This window comes from Haliotis rubra, unplaced genomic scaffold (assembly GCF_003918875.1).
Source record: "Haliotis rubra isolate DU_JTF1 unplaced genomic scaffold, ASM391887v1 Scf17, whole genome shotgun sequence".
Classification (NCBI taxonomy): Eukaryota; Metazoa; Mollusca; class Gastropoda; order Lepetellida; family Haliotidae; genus Haliotis; species Haliotis rubra.
In genome coordinates this window covers 1,841,491-1,862,534 of record NW_025765669.1, presented here as the reverse complement: position 1 = coordinate 1,862,534, position 21,044 = coordinate 1,841,491, and the positions used below count along the sequence as shown (strand labels likewise).

The 21,044-nt window shown below is 45.0% G+C and overlaps 1 protein-coding gene across 1 annotated transcript in view; it reads left to right on the top strand.

The window, feature by feature from the left end:
- The window catches only part of LOC124272426 (C-type lectin 1-like), a 47,932-nt gene that overhangs the window by 23,255 nt on the left and 3,633 nt on the right, over positions 1-21,044 (top strand). The gene's annotated exons all lie outside the window — the stretch shown is intronic.

The following is a 21,044-nucleotide window of genomic DNA, read 5'->3' as shown; positions in this document are numbered from 1 at the left end:
ATTAAGGGACAAAAGTATTCAGTAAGGCGTTGGCGAATTTTCTATTTCAAAAGAGTGGACCAAATTGTTCAGAATATTAGTTTGTTTTTATTTCCTGAATGAGGTTCTGGAAGTAGAAGTCTTTTTATTCTTCATATTATTCTTTCTTCTCTCTCACTATATCATAACGTATTGCTCGTAAGAACTTTGTTCCTTCTGTTAACTATCATTCATTTCCCTATGATTAGAGCTTCAAATTCATTTCAGTATTCCGTTAATTGAAGAATGTTTTGTTTGAGTGAGTGAGTGAGTAAATATTTAACGTCACATCGGCAATATTGCAGCCATATCGTGACGATGTTTTGTTTGAAAACAAACGGCTATTTTCATATCACTATCGTAATATGTCAACCACGTTATTTCCCAAAGTATCATTATTCCTATTAGAAGTTAATAATAACGGTTGAATGGCGTTGCCAAATTCTATGCGAGTTCAGTGCAGACAGTTTCGAATATGGATATATCTATAATGATCTAATGAACTATTTAAAGCATTTTTAAAAATTTGCATCACAATTCCAATGCCGGAGAGCATTGGACATGTCTTCAGGTTGTCTTCAGAGTCCAGCCAATAGTTTTATTGTAATTCGTGCTACTGGGACAGAGCGCCACCGAGTACCACGGCTATGATGGTGTGACACTTGCGGGATATCGAGTAATACCGCGAAATGCGTAACACGAGTTACAACAGACCTTCTTGGTTCAGTTACATAAAGTCAGCACACCCGGATGTAGGTCGACCCTCGCGGAAGCCGCCGAGGGTTTCCGGAGATTGCCGATGTAACGACATCGACATTCACTACACTCTCCCTAGTTTTATAAAGACCCTCAATATATTTATTTTAATAGGAAAGGTGCCACACCACTTCTTAAACCAACCTCAAACTAAATTTTACAATAACACCAATAACTAAGCACACTCACCCTATCACCTCCCGGCAGAGGGTAACTCACTACTCCCGGTTAGATACACACAAATCCGGCAGAGGGTAACTCGCTACTCCCGGAAAGATACCCACAATCCCAGCAGAGGGTAACTCGCTACTCCCGGATAGATACGCACAATCCCGGCAGAGGGTAACTCGCTACTCCCGGATAGATACACACAATCCCGGCAGAGGGTAACTCACTACTCCCGGTTAGATACACACAAATCCGGCAGAGGGTAACTCGCTACTCCCGGAAAGATACCCCTCTCTCTCCTCTCCTACTTCAGAAATACGCGCCTTCCGTTGGCAGTGCAGACCTCGATGAGTTCCCTTGGCGACATGTGGAAGTGCCCTGCCAACTTTTGTGCGACGTCCCCAATGTAGTGCGGTAAATTGCATCGCACATTGTTGGTAACACCAAGGTATGGCGAGTCCGTCTCCAGGAGGAGATTGTCCTTTGGGATGGCTAGCAGAGCCTCTTGCTGGCTTGCTTTCATTCTTCGACAAAAGCCGTTGACACTGAAGAACGTGTGGGGGAAGGCCTCCAACTAGGACCTCACTGTCTTCAGGTTCCCATGAAAGCAGTGGAGCACGGTGGTCTGCTCTGGGGAACGAAACCGACCAACAAGTTCACGCAGCCTGGAGTATAGATCTTCTGCCAGGTCGTCTCCTTGTGCTCAACGTACGTGGAATATTAGGGGCAAGCCCTCCCTCGTACTTCCCAGAATTGTCTCCAGGAGCTGATGTTGTTTTGCTAGATGTTGGCGCCCATCCATGAGGTCGTAGCCGATCTCTCCGATGGCTGACACTCCTGGTTCAGCGCACTGCCTGATAAATTTGGATACGAATCCGGGTGATGCCTCTGTGATCTTGCGAGGGTGTATCCCCAGGGATACCTTCCAGGAAGGCCGTGTTGGTAATGACGCTGGCCACACCTCTGGGTCACAGAAGCAGCTTGACTGGGTAACTCTAAGCCTGTACTGGTGTCCAATCTACGAGGGTGTCTAGTGGAGACTCCACAGTCGTATCCCCAAACAGCCTCCTGCAGGTCCTATCCGCGTGGAAATGGCTGTCAAATGCTTCTGGGAGGTCCTCATCCGCAGGTGGAATGGGTGATGGTAAGCGAACCACAAACATTGTTTCAGTGGTTTCCATGGCGTCTGACGGGAGCCTCTCCGCGTCTATCTGCCGACCTGGGTCTTCCTCAGGTGGGAGCCGCTCCACACCATCTGCCGAAGGTACGTAATCTGCCACAGCCAGACGCTCTCGGAACAGGTCAGCAATCAAGTTGCGCCGGGCTGGGGAAAGGTAGTTGATTACAAGGGCCAACCACCTTGGGTGTAGGAGTGCCGCTGGCCCGGCACCACAAGGAATGTCACTGCAGTTGATTTGACTCCATCCGGCTGCCGAACAAAGGGATCCAAACAAAGGGATCCAAGGCAACCTGAGTACCTCTGAAATTCGGCCCTCGGAATTTCGTGACTTACATTCAAGACTGTCATCAACTCCTCCGGTGTCCCGTATCGCTGCCCAAGCAGCCACAGTGCCAAAGTTTTGAGGATGAACAGGCATGGCTGGATGACGTCCTGTGATCCATCCCCGGCCCAAAACTGTCCAATACAGGGCGGTACATGAACAGCAAGTAGATGGCTGTCCTGGTCCATGATGGGGGCACGGCAATTGTGTATGATGCATTCAGATGTTGCAGCTGCAGACGCTGAAGTGCATGTCCCATTTGTATCACAAACATGGTCCACCGATGGGAAGGGGAGGCCACCTCGCCCCTCATCTGTTGAAGTCAGCGACGTGATAATTGCATCCACCGTTGTTGCCAGGTCACCCCGCCCTTGTCTGTTAATGCCCCGGAAGTGCTAGGGATATCCCTCGATGTCAGGGGAAGGCCACCTCTCCCCTGAATCCCTTCCAGCCCCCCTTCAAGACGTGGTGTCTTCGCTGATGTTTCCTGTCGCCCCCTAGAAGTTCCCTCCCTCCGGCGTTTTGGCTGCTGTTGGGCTCTCTTGTCAGAGGACCGGTAGAACACACGGCTGGGAATTCGATGACTGCGCCGACCTCTGTGCTGGAAATCCTGGCGGTCGTCTGGATGAGGGTGCCTTTGTTCTTTTTGGTGAGGGCTGGGACGGTCCAACTCTGCGGGGGGACAAGTCTTCTCAGAGAGGGCTCCGGTGATCTGAGATGGAGCTCCGACGATTTTTGATGGAACACAGGCGGCCGCCCGGACGGCTTTGATGATCATGCTGATCACTCTGATGGTGTTGATGGAGATACTGGTGGCTCCAGCGATCATGACTGGGGCTCCGACGGTCGCGACGAGGGTTCAGGCGATCATGATTGAATGTCTTAGTGAGCTCAGATTCCCTGAGTCCCACAGGTATCTTGGAGGGTGTCTCTCGGGCGGAGATAGCCTTGGCCAGTCCTTGTCGCTCAGCGGTTGACGGGACGACATCCTTCAGTGCTGTATTACCTGGAACCACAATTAACATAAGTATAGGTCACATGCCACAGCTGGCGCCACGCCGAGCTGCAACCCGCCAGACGTTTGAATTACTGACAATCTGGAGAATTGAGTTTACAAGCATCACAGAAATATTCATCAATACCGCGAGCGTCACTCTCGCTTATGCCGACACACGAGCCGTGGTACCAGGTGTCGCATCCGTCGCATCCAATCATGAACCTGCCATCATACGGTTAGTGGCAGATACAGTAGATCTGATCATCACCATCATCGGTTTCAGGATCTACTAGCGGAACATCTCGGTTGGGCAGATGTATCCCTCCCTTGGGCACCGTGTATCACCCTGAAATAGTTTCAGTCGATCGTGGTTAGCTACTACCGTTGTTGTTTTCAATCGAGAGACGGAAAACCCACCGAGGACCCTTCCAAGGAGCACTGAGCTTTGGTTTTCCCCGACGACTGCTGTGTCCCTAGAAAACCTTGTACTCCTTTGTTAGTTTCAAATCGATCCCTCTTCATCCAAGCTGGTTAGTCTAGATTTTCTGATTCTTGCAGATCCCGGGCATACTCGTGTGGATTGGTTCCTGAAGAGGCTGGTGGCCTGTAATCAAGTCTGCTGAACTTCCCGTCCAAACATCATTCTGTTGGGTGTGAATCACAATCCATTGAACTGGCCAGCTGGGGTGCTCATTACCTTGCTTGGATTTTGGTAGAGGCCCAAGGAAATCAATGTGTACTCATTCAAGTGGGGTGCCCGCATGGTAGTTTGTGAGCGGATGATGGGGCTTCCTAGTGCCCTTTTTATACTTACAGCAAACTCCACACGTGTTGACATAAGCTGCTACATCCTTTGACATACCATGCCAGTAATACTTCTGCGTGACCTTAGCTTTGGTACGTGAAATACCAGTTTGACCAGATGATGGGATGGCATCATACAAGTGGAGTAGTTCTTTTCTGAGGCTCCTTGGAACAACTACTAATGATTCACCTCCAGTGTCGTTCGACAGACGATAGAGTATGTTGTCCTGCAGGAAAAACCTTTCTTTATTCAAGAAATAGCTCTTGCTCATTGGGCTACTCAAGAATAGTATATCATCTGGAGGCTCCTTGTTTGTCTTCAGATACTGTAGAATGATAGCTAGATCCGTATCTTCCTCCTGGGCTTGTTGAATGTCGACCTTCGTTGAAACAGAGTCAGCTTTTCGAATTAGAACACCTTTGTCAGGTGTCAGGTCACCATCTGTGGGTGTCGACCTCTCTATTACTGTTGGTGATACTCCAGGTGGGCATATGATTTCTAATCCGGACACTTGACAGTTTTTCATATCTCGGCCAGGGTCCCATGTCTCGTACAAATTTTCGTGTGAACGCACTTCGTCTACAAAATGGTCTGTTTCCACATCAAACACGGGAGACACTCCGGATGAATCTTCTCTCTCCAATGTTTCTTGTGGCACCTCCATAGTAAATAGTCAGGAAAAAGCAGGCGCCACACCGTACTCATCATTCCTCGTGCTGTGAATTACCTCATTTTCATGAACAACTTTGGCCACCTTGCCATCTCCAGCCGGACGCCTCCCTATTGGGACGACATCATCGACTTCCTCGAAGAAGGAGTACCAGTTGTTGTGGGCTCTGGTGCAATATGGACAGCCCCCACAGGGTAGATCGTGTAACTTGACTTCACTATGGAACCCAGGACAGGGACCCTCAAATGGAATTTGTGAGAGTGCATCTGCATTTTGGTGCTTGGAACCGTGCCTATGTTTGATGACCATATTGTATTGGCTCAATTCCTCCATCCACCTGGCTAGCTGGCCATTCGGCTCTTTAAAGTTCATCAGCCATAGAAGACTGCTGTGGTCAGTGCGGACCGTGAATTAGATAGTGCCGGAATTGCCTGGTGAACCTCACCACTGCCAGGAGCTCCTTTCTTGTGGTGCAGTATTTGCGCTGCGCTGGGGAAAACCCAAAACTGTCGTAGGCTACTGGCCTTTCCACACCATTTTGCACCTGTAGCAGTTCAGCTCCTATCGCTCTGTCTGATGGGTCAGTGTCAAGGATGAATGGGTCCTCTGTGTTTGGTAATGCCAAGATGGGGGTTGACGTTAATGCCTGCTTAGCTGGTTGAAAGCCTCCTGCTGCTCTGGGCCCCATAAAACTTTTTCTTGCCCTTAAGCTGGTAAAGTGGCACTGCTATTTTGGCATAGCCCTTAATGAGCAGGCGATGATAGTTCACTAAGCCCAGGAACCGCTCAACAGGAACAGGCCAATTCGCCACTGCTTTAGTGTCCATGTCACCACATTCTAGACCATCTTGACTCACTCTTCTCCCGAGGAATTCAACTTCACTCTGGAATAAAATACACTTTCATGGCTTCAGTTTCAAACTGTACTTTCGGAAACGTAAAAATACTGTTCGCAAGTTATGTATGTGATCTGAATAGTTTTTCCCCAACACAAGACAGACATCTAGAAAAGCTAGCACTATTTTCCAGTTTAGTCACGTAGCACTAAGTTGATGACTGGCAAATGTTGCTGGAGCATTGCACAAATTCATAGAGACCATACTTTGTAATGAAAGCAGTCTTCCTGCAGTCTTCCTCCTTTACCTTAATTTGCCAGTTAGCACAGTTTGCGTCAAGTTTAGAGAACCACACATTTCCAGCAAGGGTGTTCAGACACTCGTCAATCAGAGGTAACAGGAAGGTGTCTTTTGTACAGCATTCATTCAAGCGGCGATAATCCAGGCACCAACGCACTTCGCCTGATTTCTTGCGCACTAGCACTGGTGGGGAAGCCCACTCAGATGATGAAGGACGAATGACATCAGCCGCTAACATCTTTTCAAGATGAGCCTCCTCTTCCTGAGCAAAAGCTGGTGGTGTCCTCCTCATCCATTGCTTGATTGGTTTGTTGTTGCCGGTATCGATAGTGTCAATCTCCTTAATCTCCCTAAGGTCCAGGTCATGCTTTGCAAAAATGTCAGCAAACTCTGTCAGCAGTGCTTTTAGCTCTATCCTCTGGCTGGGATTTAACAGAGTGACTGACTGTTCAAAAAGACCCTTGAGATGCTCAGGTAACTCTGCTGGTGTCTCGTCATTCCCACGAGCCATACGTACCTTGGCGGAGTGGGTGATTGTCTTCCTCCTGAACTTCATCTATCTTCCCATAGTAGCTGTGCTGTTAACACTCAGCTTCTTTAACACCCTCAAGACATGTGAAGAATTTGAAGGGTTCAGGAGACACACAACTTTATAACCTTCATAAAATTGGTCAAGGAAGTTTCCTTCATCTGACAGTGAAGAATCCCAGTGGACTTGGGATGACGCAGGATATGCAGAACACGCTCACCTTATGGCTCAATGATGTAGTCAACTTTATAACAGAGTCTATGTACAAGGGATGCATACCACAGAGTTCGAAGGAATCACTGTTCTTTTTGCTGTGGTCACTCAGGCAACTGTGGGTGTCTTTCCGTTTGATCCCAAAACCATTGGAATCATACGGCCTTCAACCCTCAACCAGTCACCATCCATCTCTATTGCACAACGATGAGACCTCATGAAGTCAAGTCCCTGCAGTATGTCATCCTCGATGAGTGCCACATATAACTTCTCACAATACTTGATAGATCCTAACGACACATTGACGGGACCCACAATCATGCCTTCTAAACCCATATCCCTGCCCGCTAGGCGAACACTGATCTTCTCTAACACTGACGGTTTTGGGAATGAGGTCCTGGTAAACCAAGTCAGAGATAATTGTCACTGATGCCCCTGAATCCCTGAAGCTACACTCATAACCTTTTTGTTCTCAACTTGAATAGGGATCCAGTACAAGGAACTGGATTTCAGCTGGCCTATGAAAATTTCCCTCATTTCTTGTGGATCAACGCTGGATCCTTGATCGTGATGTGATAATTACTCTGGTGCAGAGTGGGACAGAAATTTGTCCCTGTCTGTCTGTTCCCTAGTCACAGAGGAGGCAACTGACCGCAGTGCACCATCCTCATCTGGGATGCCTTGTTGAAAAGAGTTGGCACCACCTCCGTCAGTGTCAGAGAGTGGAAAAACTGGGGAGGTACCTGTGCTGTCTGCAACTACCACTACCCCAGGTGTTGCCTGGATACAGGAACTCATGTCTGTTGAAGCATTGTCAATGGTAGATGGACTAACTGGGGATCACATGAGGCCTTTAATTGGCGATTGGACCGGACCTAGGCCTACTTATCCGATCCTTTGCCGTTTAACCCCTTGTCAGAGAATGTTACAATCTTGCGTGGAGGTGTGTTGGATGGACACTCACGTGCGAAGTGACCTGCCTGTCCACACTTGTAGCATCCTCGTCTCGTTGGAGAAGGTGAAGAATCACTTGCCCTCCTCCCTGGGCGCTGTTGAGTTGTCATCCATTGTGTCAGGGTAGACGTGAGGTTGGTCATTGCGCTCGTGAGAGAGTCGATAGTTTGGGCGATGGCATCAAGCTTGCTGACTATGCTTGAGTTGGCGCTGGGCGTCAGAGACGGATGCCTCTCCCTTCGGTTGTCGTGTTTAGGACGAAGGTGGTGGCTGACAGGAACATCGCTGTCTGAGTCGTCAACCACCACTTGGCGAGCTCCACGGCGGGGTCCATATACAGCTTGGCTATTGTGCTGGTACCACCGCAATTTTTCTGTCCTGGGTTGTAGGTAAAACCAAAGGGATCCTGCTTCCTTGTCATTGCATCCCTGGCAGATCCGGAGCACGGACTGCTGAGACACATGCTCCTCTGGAAATTCCTTAAGGTCACAATATGCCTGGACCCGATCACCCCAACCAGCGAGAGACTCATCAGGGAATTGCCGCAGTGCAGAAAACTGCAACTGGGCGGTCTCTGCCAACTCTGAATGACCAAAACTCTTGTCCATCTTAGCCACAATCACTTGAGAGAGATTGCCCTTCTCCACACACAGCGCGAAGAACTCACTTGCCTTACCAGTAAGACAGTAGCACAGCTGGTCTTTTTTTGCAGCGTCACCCATCTTGCTGAGAAACGCCTTCCAGCTCCCCTTGCCATCAAATGTTATGGATTTTGGGAAATTGACCTGGTGCTGTTCCCTCAGTTGATGGACTGGACGCCTGCGTTCCTAACACCTATGGGGGTAAGGTTCATGTTCCTCGGAATCGTCACTTTGGTCCGAGACACGTCGTTTGGCTATTTGTGGAACCTGATCGGCAGGTGGTCTACTCACCTTATCACCTAAGGCCTTGAAAAGGATCTCTATGGCCTCGTCCCTTGTCGCCGGTCCCTGTGGTCGCGCTTGAGGTTGTTGCACAAAGGGTTGGGGTGAATACCTCGTACCCTTGAGGTGGATATATGCCATAGGGCTGCTGAACATAGCCCCAAGGTGAAGTCTGTATTTGTGGGGGAGGGTGCGCTTGCATGCTGTACCCGGCAGGAAGTTGGGTGTTGAACGCTGGTGGCACCTGACCCTGCATGGCCTCGCTGAATGATGTATGATTTGAGAAGGCTGCAGGATTGTTGAATGCCCCCTGATTGGGTAGTGCAGCTCGTGTCAAATCGTTCATGGCTGCCTGATTGGTTATCGCAGCCTGCGATTGTGCGGTCAGGTTCTGGTTACCAAGTGCCACTGTATTTGATAGTAAGGATTGCTGGCTGGCCCCCGTGAGATCGACGGACGGTGCCTTGTCATTGCAACCACCCTGCGTTTGAGCATTCAGAGAGATGTTCGGCCAGAGGAAACCTGTGCCCACTTTCTGGTCCCTAACAGTCCTGCGGTCCATGGTGTGTTTCTCCTAGCCCCCATGGATTTTATGCCGGGACTGAGGAATTTTCGGCTTCACATCTGGCTTGTTATTATCACCTTGGAGTGGCTGTGGTGGAGGGCCTTCATGTCCTTTTCCAGCATAAAAACCCGAGATGGCGCTTTGACACCATCAAATGCTCATCCTTCCCAAAGCACAGATGGCGCTGCTTGACCACGCCGAAGACCGGGTTCGATTCCCCACATGGGCACAATGTGTGAAGCCCATTTCTGGTGTCCCCCGCCGCGATATTGCTGGAATATTGCTAAAAGCGGCGTAAAACTAAACTCACTCAGTCAGTCAGTCCCAAGGCACATCCCATTGGCCCCTTCCTGTAACATACTTTCGTCATCTGCCGTAACATTAGCATCAATAGGGTTCCATTTCACTGGTGAAAACTCAAGTGAATCCCAGGTGGCTGCTGAAAGTTTTAGATGGAGGTCCTGTAAATCCTTTTCCGTCACATTGCCATTGGCATTCCTTAGTTGAATAATGTACGCAGCAGATTTCACCCCTATCCCCTGTACTTTTTGAAGTTGTTCAAAATCCAACTCGTTGATGCGAATCCGGTTGCTCTGCTCTGAGTCGGACATAGTTGGTGACAGTAGGTATTTGAGTATTAATATGAGTTAATAGTTACCCTTCCCAGGTGTAACACAAGGACAAATGTCGGCAAAAAAAATAATAATAATCTAGAGCAGACTGCTATGTTAAACAGCTGCTAGGACTGCAACCTACAAAATTAATACTATTAATACTTGGTATGTAAGCCAATAAAATAAACTTATGCCTACATATGGTGTAAAATGGAATGCCACAGCTGATGAGAGTACAATGTAAACCTACAGCATTGAGTGAAAAATAACAATTATTTAGTACCAACGTAACTAATGCATGCAAACAAATTGCTAAAATGTATCAAATCCTACAGAAGGGAAATTTTCGTACAGTGAAAAATGTAACGTAACAATGAATGAAAAATATTACATTTAATGGAAAATGAAAGATATGAGTTGTGTGAGAGAAATAAATCTATCACAATTTACCAGCAGAAGATTTATAATCTCCTACACTTAGAAGAGTAAAATACTACCAAATATTAATGCTACTACTAATAATAATCCTAAGATGATAAATTATAACTTACCTATACTATACCTGAATTTACTACAAAAATATATTTCACACCACTGCCACCAGTGCAACATATGACATATTCTCGAAGTGTGTATGGGTAGCTAGCAATATTACCAAAATGATGTGAGTGTTAAGAAGTTACCTGACAAGACGAAAACAAACCCACCGGAAGTTGCATTGAATGATCACGAGGGCCAGGAAACCTGTACCCGCGTGGTCGTGGTAAAGTGTTAATATACAGCAAAAAACTGACAGTGATAGTCAACAAATCTCGCGTTACACGTTTGTATGGAAACGCAAGAACCTTCCGAATTCAATACAAGTGATGAATCACTGCAGTGAACAGGAACTGGAACGCTCGGCTGCGAATATCGCTGTACATACGACAATGTGGTCGGCTGCGAATAGCAGAAATTGCGATCCAAAATGGCAGCGTACAGAGCAGAGCGCCACAATGTGATGGTTGGCTGCGGGATATCGCACAAAAACACGAAATTTCAGTTACGAAAGTCAGCAAAACTGTCGCAAGCGCCAATATTGCCGATAAATCGACATACTGGGACAGTCCCAATGGTTGCCACCGACATGGTACCTTTCGACTATAATGGTGTGACACTTATTAAGCACATATTGTTCAAAATGGGATTAAATTCAGTGAACAAATTGCTGACTGCAACCTTGAATATGAAACCTGTTTAAATCGGCACCCCACGGGACCGAAATAAATTGCCGGTTTAGACAGGGTGCCGGATTAAACAGTTACGATCATTTTCAACATGGCTGCCATTTACTCTCGTCGATCTCTTTATCTCTATAATATGGCGTGCCGAGAGGAGTGTATTGGATTAAGGGACCCTGATTGGAGTGCTCACACCCATGCCGGCTTAGAGCGTTTGATTCACCGCGCAATCACTACTTCCTGATTATCAAGCGTGCCAAGAGGATTAATTAGTGCATTGGATTATGGGTCCTTGATTGGACTGCTCATACTCATGCCGGTTTAGACAGTGTTAATTACAGTTAAAATCGCTTGTTTGGACCGGAAAGTCGTGCCGGAATACGGAATAGACAGGTGCCGCATTAGACAATCATGGTACACGATCATGGTTTATATTCATCATCATGTGATTTCTCAGTTTGTACTTTTTAACAAAGTATGCTGGCTTACATTGGCATACTGTTAGTAGACTGGTGGAACAGGATACGCTGGTGAATGAGTGAGTTTGGTTTTACGCCGCACACAGCAATATTCCAGCTATATGATCAACAGCATGAACATCGATCTACGCAATTGGGATTCGATGACATGTGTCAACCAAGTCAGCGAACCTGATCACCCGATCCCGTTAGTCGCCTCTTACGACAAGCATGGGTTACTGAAAAACAATTCAAAAACACATGAACAGATGGTATCATCGTATTCACGATTTGATGGTGAATTGCAGACACGTGACCGTGATGGTCGGAATGGTTTAATCTTGTGCGCCTTTTATTCCACCTTTCTGCCTATTTCTTAAATGGTGAATAACAATGCTTCAACACAATTCAATTGTATTTGTCTGAGCGACCACAACAACACCGGTTGCCATCTCTGGTCATACTACACCAGAACGATAATGGTTGGGAATTTTATAGCGTTTTCAGCGTTCTCTTTATCTGTTTGTTAAGTTGTACAATGATTATGGTATCTTAGCAATACTATGGCACAATGGTAGTTATATTTCCAATCGTTTAGCTTTCCACAATACAAGTTTCCGTCCTTAAAATCAACGTTCGAAATACCTGCCTGCCAGACTGCCCGGGACGGTATGTTTTCAAACGGACTGCCAGATTCTCAAATTCATCTGCCCGGGTTAAAATTAAGACGTGTACCGGTATATGAAGATATTTTGTGGGAAGGTAAGTTTTGGGCAGGGCTGGCAAGTTTTACGTCTAACCAGCCCTGTGGTCTGGCTGCAATTGCATACCCTGTTAGAATCATTGAAAAGATTAATGTAGTTTCTGTAGTGACTGTAGTTTCTGTAGTGACTGTAGTTTCTGTAGTGACCGTAGTTTCTGTAGCGACTGTCGTTTCTGTAGTGACTGTAGTTTCTGTAGCGACTGTATTTTTTTGTAGTGACTATTTTCTGTAGTGACCGTATTTTCTGTAGCAACTGTAGTTTCTGTAGTGACTGTAGTTTCTGTGTAGTTTATGTAGTGACTGTAGTTTCTGTAGTGACTGTAGTTTCTGTAGCGACTGTCGTTTCTGTAGTGACTAGTTTCTGTAGCGACTGTAGTTATTGTAGCGACTGTAGTTTCTGTAGTGACTGTAGTTTCTGTAGTGACTGTAGTTTCTGTAGCGACTGTAGTTTCTGTAGTGACTGTAGTTTCTGTAGTGACTGTAGTGACTGTTGTTTCTGTAGCGACTGTAGTGACTGTAGTTTCTGTAGCGACTGTTGTTTCTGTAGTGACTGTAGTTTCTGTAGCGACTGTAGTTTCTGTAGTGACTGTAGTTTCTGTAGCGACTGTAGTTTCTGTAGCGACCGTAGCTCTGTGTAGCGACTGTAGCTCTGTAGTGACTGTAGTGACTGTAGTTTCTGTAGCGACTGTTGTTTCTGTAGTGACTGTAGCTTTCTGTAGCGACTGTAGTTTCTGTAGTGACTGTAGTGACTCTGTAGTGACTGTAGCTTTTTGTAGCGACTGTATTTAGTTTCTGTAGCGACTATTTCTGTAGTGACTGTATTTTCTGTAGCGACTGTAGTTTCTGTAGCAACTGTAGTTTCTGTAGTGACTGTAGTTTCTGTGTAGTTTATGTAGTGACTGTAGTTTCTGTAGTGACTGTCGTTTCTGTAGTGACTAGTTTCTGTAGCGACTGTAGTTATTGTAGCGACTGTAGTTTCTGTAGTGACTGTAGTTTCTGTAGTGACTGTAGTTTCTGTAGCGACTGTAGTTTCTGTAGTGACTGTAGTTTCTGTAGTGACTGTAGTGACTGTTGTTTCTGTAGCGATGTTTAGCTGTAGTGACTGTAGTTTCTGTAGCGACTGTTGTTTCTGTAGTGACTGTAGTTTCTGTAGCGACTGTAGTTTCTGTAGTGACTGTAGTTTCTGTAGCGACTGTAGTTTCTGTAGCGACTGTCGTTTCTGTAGCGACTGTAGTTTCTGTAGTGACTGTAGTGACTGTAGTTTCTGTAGCGACTGTAGTTTCTGTAGTGACTGTAGTTTCTGTAGCGACTGTAGTTTCTGTAGTGACTGTAGTTTCTGTAGTGACTGTAGTTTCTGTAGTGACTGTAGTTTCTGTAGCGACTGTAGTTTCTGTAGCGACTGTAGTTTCTGTAGCGACTGTAGTTTCTGTAGTGATTTGAACAAGTTGAAAGGCTTATCTGATTAATGAGTATCTAAGAAAGTATGTTCATCTCTAACTTAGACGCAGTGTCCTCTTTTTGAAGTGCTCGAGAGACTGTGAGCGTATTGATAATGATGATAGTACACAGTAATGATTCCTATCAACAACGTCTTGTAAGTTTCGGTTTCTAGACCCTGAGATCTATAAAGCAACTACAGTTGCATCTAGTTGCACGTGTTGCTAGTAACATATCAAGCTTCTGTTCGTATTTGGACATTGAATACATGAAAAAGCTATTGATTTTACAAAATCTGTATTGTTCCAATCTATATCTAACTACATGTATGTGTGTTCATCTATTACAGTTTTTGACATACATGATCAAATATAGGTATCGGTTCCGTGATGTGTACATTCATGACAATTTAAGGAGTGAACATAGATTGATGAAGACTGTCCAAGAGAGAACTGGACTCATGTCTTTGAGTCTGGGGGTGGGGGTGTGTTTAAATCGTTTGGCCGTCACGTTGAGGACCCAGCTTCGATTTCCCACTGGGGTACAATGTGTGAAGCTCATTTCTAGCGTCCCCCGACGTGATATTGCTGGAATATTGCTAAAAGCGTCGAAAACTAAACTCCCGTCTCCGAGAGACGTCTGATTACAATAGCCCGCCAAGCTGAGGTAGTTCGGAACCGACCATTATAAGTAAAATCTTTCATATAGTGGTCTACATGATATATCTAGCAGTATGTAGAAGGTTGCTACATTGTCATCAGCGTTGGTAGTAATATGAACACAGGAAACATCTTTTGTTATTGAGTACAATCATTATTACAGAGCCTTCATGATAATTGTAATCTACATGTATCTATGGAGCCATTCATTGACCCCATTCCTAAGTTAGAACTAGACGAATCTGTTGGATGTCTTATACCCAGGCCTTGTATATGTCGTGCAGAGTAACGCTTTGGGCGTTTAATCATTTCAATTTAATTACCGTAACTATTCACATGCATAGAATCATTACTTTCCCTATATAGACACACACAGCAGGGGGGAGGTCAGAATTGTTCAAAGCAAGCAATTGTAATGAGTGAGTGAGTGAGTTTGGTTTTACGCCGCTATTAGCAATATTCCAGCAACATCACGGCGGGGGACACCAGAAATGGGCTTCACACATTGTACCCATGTGGGGAATCGAACCCGGGCCTTCGGCGTGACGAGCCAACGCTTTACCCACTGGGCTACCCCACCGCCCCTGTAATGAGTTAACACGTTATCTTGCTTGTAAGCAACAAGTCGTGACACTTTGTTTCCAGACAAATAATGTCAATTATTATTCCGCCATATTTCACAGATCGCTAGGGGTTGCAGATAAGAGTGCTGTATCATTGGCTAATAAAACAAAGGGTATATATATTCTATGAATAGAGGGGCCATTGTTTCCTTTCCTTAATTCGCAGATAAAGTCATTTATGAATAAAGGAAAAAAACAAGCCGGCATAACTCTACTGACCAACACCCTGCTGGGGAGTTTCTCCGTTGTTTGATATATAAGCCCAACTGTTCAAAATCCAAAATTTTCACTTTGACACCAAGGTCATGTCATTGTTCAACACATCATTTCATTTCCTTTAGTATATAAAAACCTTCGGCCATTTACACCGCTTTATCAAATATTTTCCCTTTTACATATAATATATAAATATGACAAATCAATTCCAAGCATAGAAAGCAGTGCTTTCAAAAAGCCCCTTCATCCCCCCATCTTTACATTTGCGTCAGTTTCGCTCTGGCACACACATCTCGTATGACAATACACGCAAGTCCTCATCCCACCATCTGTTTTTCACGGGACGCTTCTACTATATTTACTCAGCACAACATATATTCTCAGCGCGTATCTTTGCTGAATTCGCGAGTCTCTCAGAACACAGATCTAGGTCAACGAGGAACTGTGTCAACTTCTCTCATTTAATATTTTCATTCAACAGTTAGACACAGTTTTATGATGTTAAACTTAAGCGTTCTCTTTCTTCCGTTCAGCATTACAAACATGCTTCTAACACAGTATCGATCAATATACGACCATGTGCATTTCCCACAATTGGAACTTTAACAAAAAGCTTTAAGGCATCTTCTTAAATACCCTTGATGACTATTTTTCTACACCCCAATGTATATATTGTTCTCTATAGGAATAGCATACATAATTTCTATCCGTGCCCCTTTGATCACACTCATGCCACTTAGGACAGTTAATCTATAAGGGTGTGTGTGTGTGTGTGTGTGTGTGTGTGTGTGTGTGTGTGTGTGTGTGTGTGTGTGTGTGTGTGTGTGTGTGTGTGTGTGTGTGTGTGTGTTTGAAACAGAAAGGTTGTGGAGTATTAGAAAAATGTGTGTGTGTGTGTGTGTGTGTGTGTGCGTGCGTGTGCGCTGTTACATAAACCGATGATTAAAGTCAGCAAAGACTGGTATAGTCCACAGACCAAATCTAAACCCCTTCCCTTTTTGCCTCCATGTCCAGTCTGTGTATATGTTTAAAAGAAGGGGATATTCGGAGGTAACTTAAAATATATTATAAAATACTGTCAGATAATAATGAACGAATCGGGAACACATTGCAGGTTGTAGTAAAGTATGACGGAAGATGTGATGACTACCAGCGATTTGTAAGGCTAATATGGGTAAAATGTGAATTTGATGGTTCACTCATTCACTCGGGGGCGGTGGGGTAGCCTAATGGTTTAAGCGTTGGCTCGTCACGCCGAAGACCCGGGTTCGAATCCCCACATGGGCACAATGTGTGAAGCCCATTTCTGGTGTCCCACGCCGTGATGATGCTGGAATATTGCTAAAAGCGGCGTAAAACCAAACTCAGTCAGTCAGTCAGTCACTCACTCATTCACTCAATGAGGCACATTTTGTATGAGTCTAAAATTGAAGATTTGAAGGAGTCTGTCCCACTCCTTTTGTAGGGCCTTGCCGAGTTCAGACAACGTGTTCGGAGGCATATGACGGCACACATCTCCCAAGCATCAGGATGTGTTCAACGTGGGAAAGGTGATCTTTGCACACTATGGAGTAGACTTGGCTCAGTCACATTGATGCCTCCATAGGCCACACCATGACCAACCCACCACCAAGTTTATGACCATGGGGTCTCAGGTTGCTTTTGGCTTGACGTTCATTTTGACGTCGTCGGACACGATCACGCCTGTTACGGAAGTTCAAAATGAATCGTAACCAGTGACGACTACCCAAGTTTCGACGCAATTGTTCGCAATATGCCGATCTGTGAGATCCGAACAACACGTTGCCGTTGAGAATTGAGATCCGCGGCATGCAGACGATGTCTAAAAGTCAGACCGGGACCTCGTATTCCTGCTGCCTGGTGAAAGTTTGAGGCAACCTGCCGCTGTGAAGATCCGGCTTAGAACTGGTCTTCTGCAACCCATGCTTGTCGTAAGAGGCGACTAACGGGATCGGGTGGTCAGGCTCGCTGACTTGGTTGACACATGTCATCGAATCCCAATTGCGTAGATCGATGTTCATGCTGTTGATCACTCGGTTGTCTGGTCCAGACTCGACTATTTACTGACAGCCGCCATATAGCTGGAATATTGCTGTGTGCGGCGTAAAACCAAACTCACTCATTCACCAGCGTATCCTGTTCCACCAGTCTACTAACAGTATGCCAATGCAAGCCAGCATACTTTGTTAAAAAGTACAAACTGAGAAATCACATGATGATGAATATAAACCATGATCGTGTACCATGATTGTCTAATGCGGCACCTGTCTATTCCGTATTCCGGCACGACTTTCCGGTCCCAACAAGCGATTTTAACTGTAATTAACACTGTCTAAACCGGCATGGGTATGAGCAGTCCAATCAAGGACCCATAATCCAATGCACTAATTAATCCTCTTGGCACGCTTGATAATCAGGAAGTAGTGATTGCGCGGTGAATCAAACGCTCTAAGCCGTTCATTATGTTGATCACTGGATTGTCTGGTCCGGACATTTACCGACAGCCGCCACACAGCTGGAATATTGCTGTGTGTGGCGTTAAACAACAAACAAACAAACAAAGCTCCGTTTTGGATCAGTCCCTCCTGTACTCTGTGACCTTGGATGCCCCGAACAGTGTCGATCGTCGTCATTTCGAGTCTACTGGTACTTGTTCCATGGTCAGCTTTATCGAACACATCGGCCTCCGCAGGCTCTTCGTCCTCTTTTCAGGATGCAAACAGCCAGAAAACGCAGCGCATTGTTAGTTCGTGCAGAAACTTTTAATCAAGCAGATCACGACTGTATGATGAGAAGAATCAATGAGACTGACACAAATAATGGGGCGACAAAAATCGAACGTCCTTGACAATTTCAAAACCAGGAACAATACATTAGTGGCGTTTCTTCGTGCGGGGGCGGTGTGGTAGCCTAGTGGGTAAAGCGTTCGCTCGTCACGCCGAAGGCCCGGGTTCGATTCCCCACATGGGTAAAATGTGTGAAGCCCCATTTCTGGTGTCCCCCGCCGTGATATTGCTGGAATATTGCTAAAAGCGGCGTAAAATCAAACTCACTCACTCGGCAACACTTGCAGTCCACAGCATGTCAATTGTGGTGTTCAGTTGTTCAGAACTAAACGTTCTAGCATAGGCACTGGCACTTGGCACTATTTTGTATGAACATTTATAGTTCATCATTCCCTACCATTTGAAGAGTATACATTGTCACGTGAAATATGCAATTGTATTGATCGCTTTTTCATTTACCTTTAAGCGGATTTAGTGCGCTTTTCACTTTCCCGTTCAACTGAAATGACACTTAAAGCTACTTTGCGGATCGTTAACCTGTCATTTAGAGGTGCTTTATAATTTTTCCTTGATATGTATCGATTCATCTTTTATGTGTTTTAAGCGGGTAAATAAAGATGACTACGCAGGTTTCCATCAGATAGTATTCATGAACAACGATTTGTTTTGAAGCGTGTCTGACGAAGTTTTGAAAGCACAAATTTATAGATTGTAAGATGGCTCTTAACAGACATGAGTGAAGAATTAAGAATAATACAATGTATCATATTTGCAGTGGAGCATGTATTTAACAAAAGGTCACGTTTGACGTAATTTGTCTTACTGTTTACTACTCATCACTGGTATGGCCCTTCACAACACAACTATCAGTTATAACTGTGGGTCATCATACTGCAAACTAGATAAGATCAAAGAAAATATTGTAAAACCTTAACGTTTCGACACGATCGAAACACGAGAAACTAATCAATGCGTACTCAAGAAAGCATGGCAACTTAAGAACAGCTTCTTTGTTAAACATATTCAGCGTTCCTGGACTACTTCAGACGTTTCCTATGGTAAACCAGAGTGCGGGGAGCATGACCTATATCTACATGACAGGCGTGATGAAAGAGTGTTTAGAGTCAATTGTCAATAGATTAATTGATTTGAGAAGTAGATTAAAATTTAAAGTCTCGTGGACCTTGATTTAGAGTGAGTTAGTGAGTTTAGCTTGCGCCCCTTTTAGCAATATTCAAGCAATGTCACGACAGGGGACCGTATAAATGGGACCTTGATCTAGATCATAATAATGGATTTGCGAATCATGTACCTGTAATTCTATCTTACACATGTTTGATACTATCTCAAAAAGGATTTCTCGCCCAAGGGAATGTAAGAGTGAGTGAGTGAGTGAGTGAGTTTGGTTTTACGCCGCTTTTAGCAATATTCCAGCAACATCACGGCGGGGGACACCGGAAATGGGATTCACACATTGTACCCATGTGGGGAATAGAACCTGGGTCTTCGGCGTGACGAACCAACGCTTTACCAACTAGGCTACCCCACCGCCCCAAGGGAGTGTAAGAAAACTCATAGTCACATACATAGAAGTTACAAAACCTTTCCATATTAATAAAATCATACGTCTCTGACAGAGGAGAATCAGTTTCGATTTTCCTACGAAACATAATCAGATGTGGATAAAAGGCACAAAAGCGCTGAAAAGAAAATGTATGGTTATTGGTCAATGGTAACATGAAGTAAAACGATGAAGTTATAAACTTGTGAAAGTAGAGTATTGTTGGGAATCGTGCAGGAGGAGTGTACATGTCTTCTGTGTGTTGGAGCAGGCAGATATCAGAATGTACATGTCTTCTGTGTGTTGGAGCAGGCAGATATCAGAATGTACATGTCTTCTGTGTGTTGGAGCAGGCAGATATCAGAATGTACATGTCTTCTGTGTGTTGGAGCAGGCAGATATCAGAATGTACATACATGTCTTCTGTGTGTTGGAGCAGGCAGATATCAGAATGTACATGTCTTCTGTGTGTTGGAGCAAGCAGATATCAGAATGTACATGTCTTCTGTGTATTGGAGCAGGCAGATATCAGAATGTACTATGTCTTCTGTGTGTTGGAGCAGGCAGATATCCGAATGTACAAGTCTTCTGTGTGTTGGAACAGGCAGATATCAGAATGTACATGCCTTCTGTGTGTTGGAGCAGGCAGATATCAGAATGTACATGTCTTCTGTGTGTTGGAGCAGGCAGATATCAGAATGTACTTGTCTTCTGTGTGTTGGAGCAGGCAGATATCAGAATGTACATGTCCTTGTGTGTTGGAGCAGGCAGATATCAGGTACATGTCTTCTGTGTGTTGGAGCAGGCAGATATCAGAATGTACATGTCTTCTGTGTGTTGGAGCAGGCAGATATCAGAATGTACATGTCTTCTGTGTGTTGGAGCAGGCAGATATCAGAATGTACATGTCTTCTGTGTGTTGGAGCAGGCAGATATCAGAATGTACATGTCTTCTGTGTGTTGGAGCAGGCAGATATCAGAATGTACATACTCATCCCCGGTTCTGTTGTAATGTCTTACTATGATGGAGATGAAGCAAGCACTTTGCTATCATGGTCATTGATATTTGAGAAGAATCATGGAAACTCATGAATATATGTAACAGTTTAAATATATATGATATAAATTTCAACATATTCAAAGCAATTCAGCGCCAAGAGCAGGGTTACTGTTCGATATTCACCAAGTGTTTAGTGAGTTTACATTTTTAGGACTTTGTTGCGGACTTCAAATGGTGTAGAAATCGTAGAAAGATCATGCTCACTTGTGCTCAAGTTGTGAAATGTGGACAGCAAATGATGGAGGTGCTCAAGTATTGGTCAACATAAAGACAAAGTTGACTGTTGGAGTCAACTCGGCGTTGAACTCATCCTTCTTGTTATAAACTCCTGAACAATTATTTAACTCTAAATCTGTTTTCATCGATGTACATGATCAAGCGGTTTCCCCG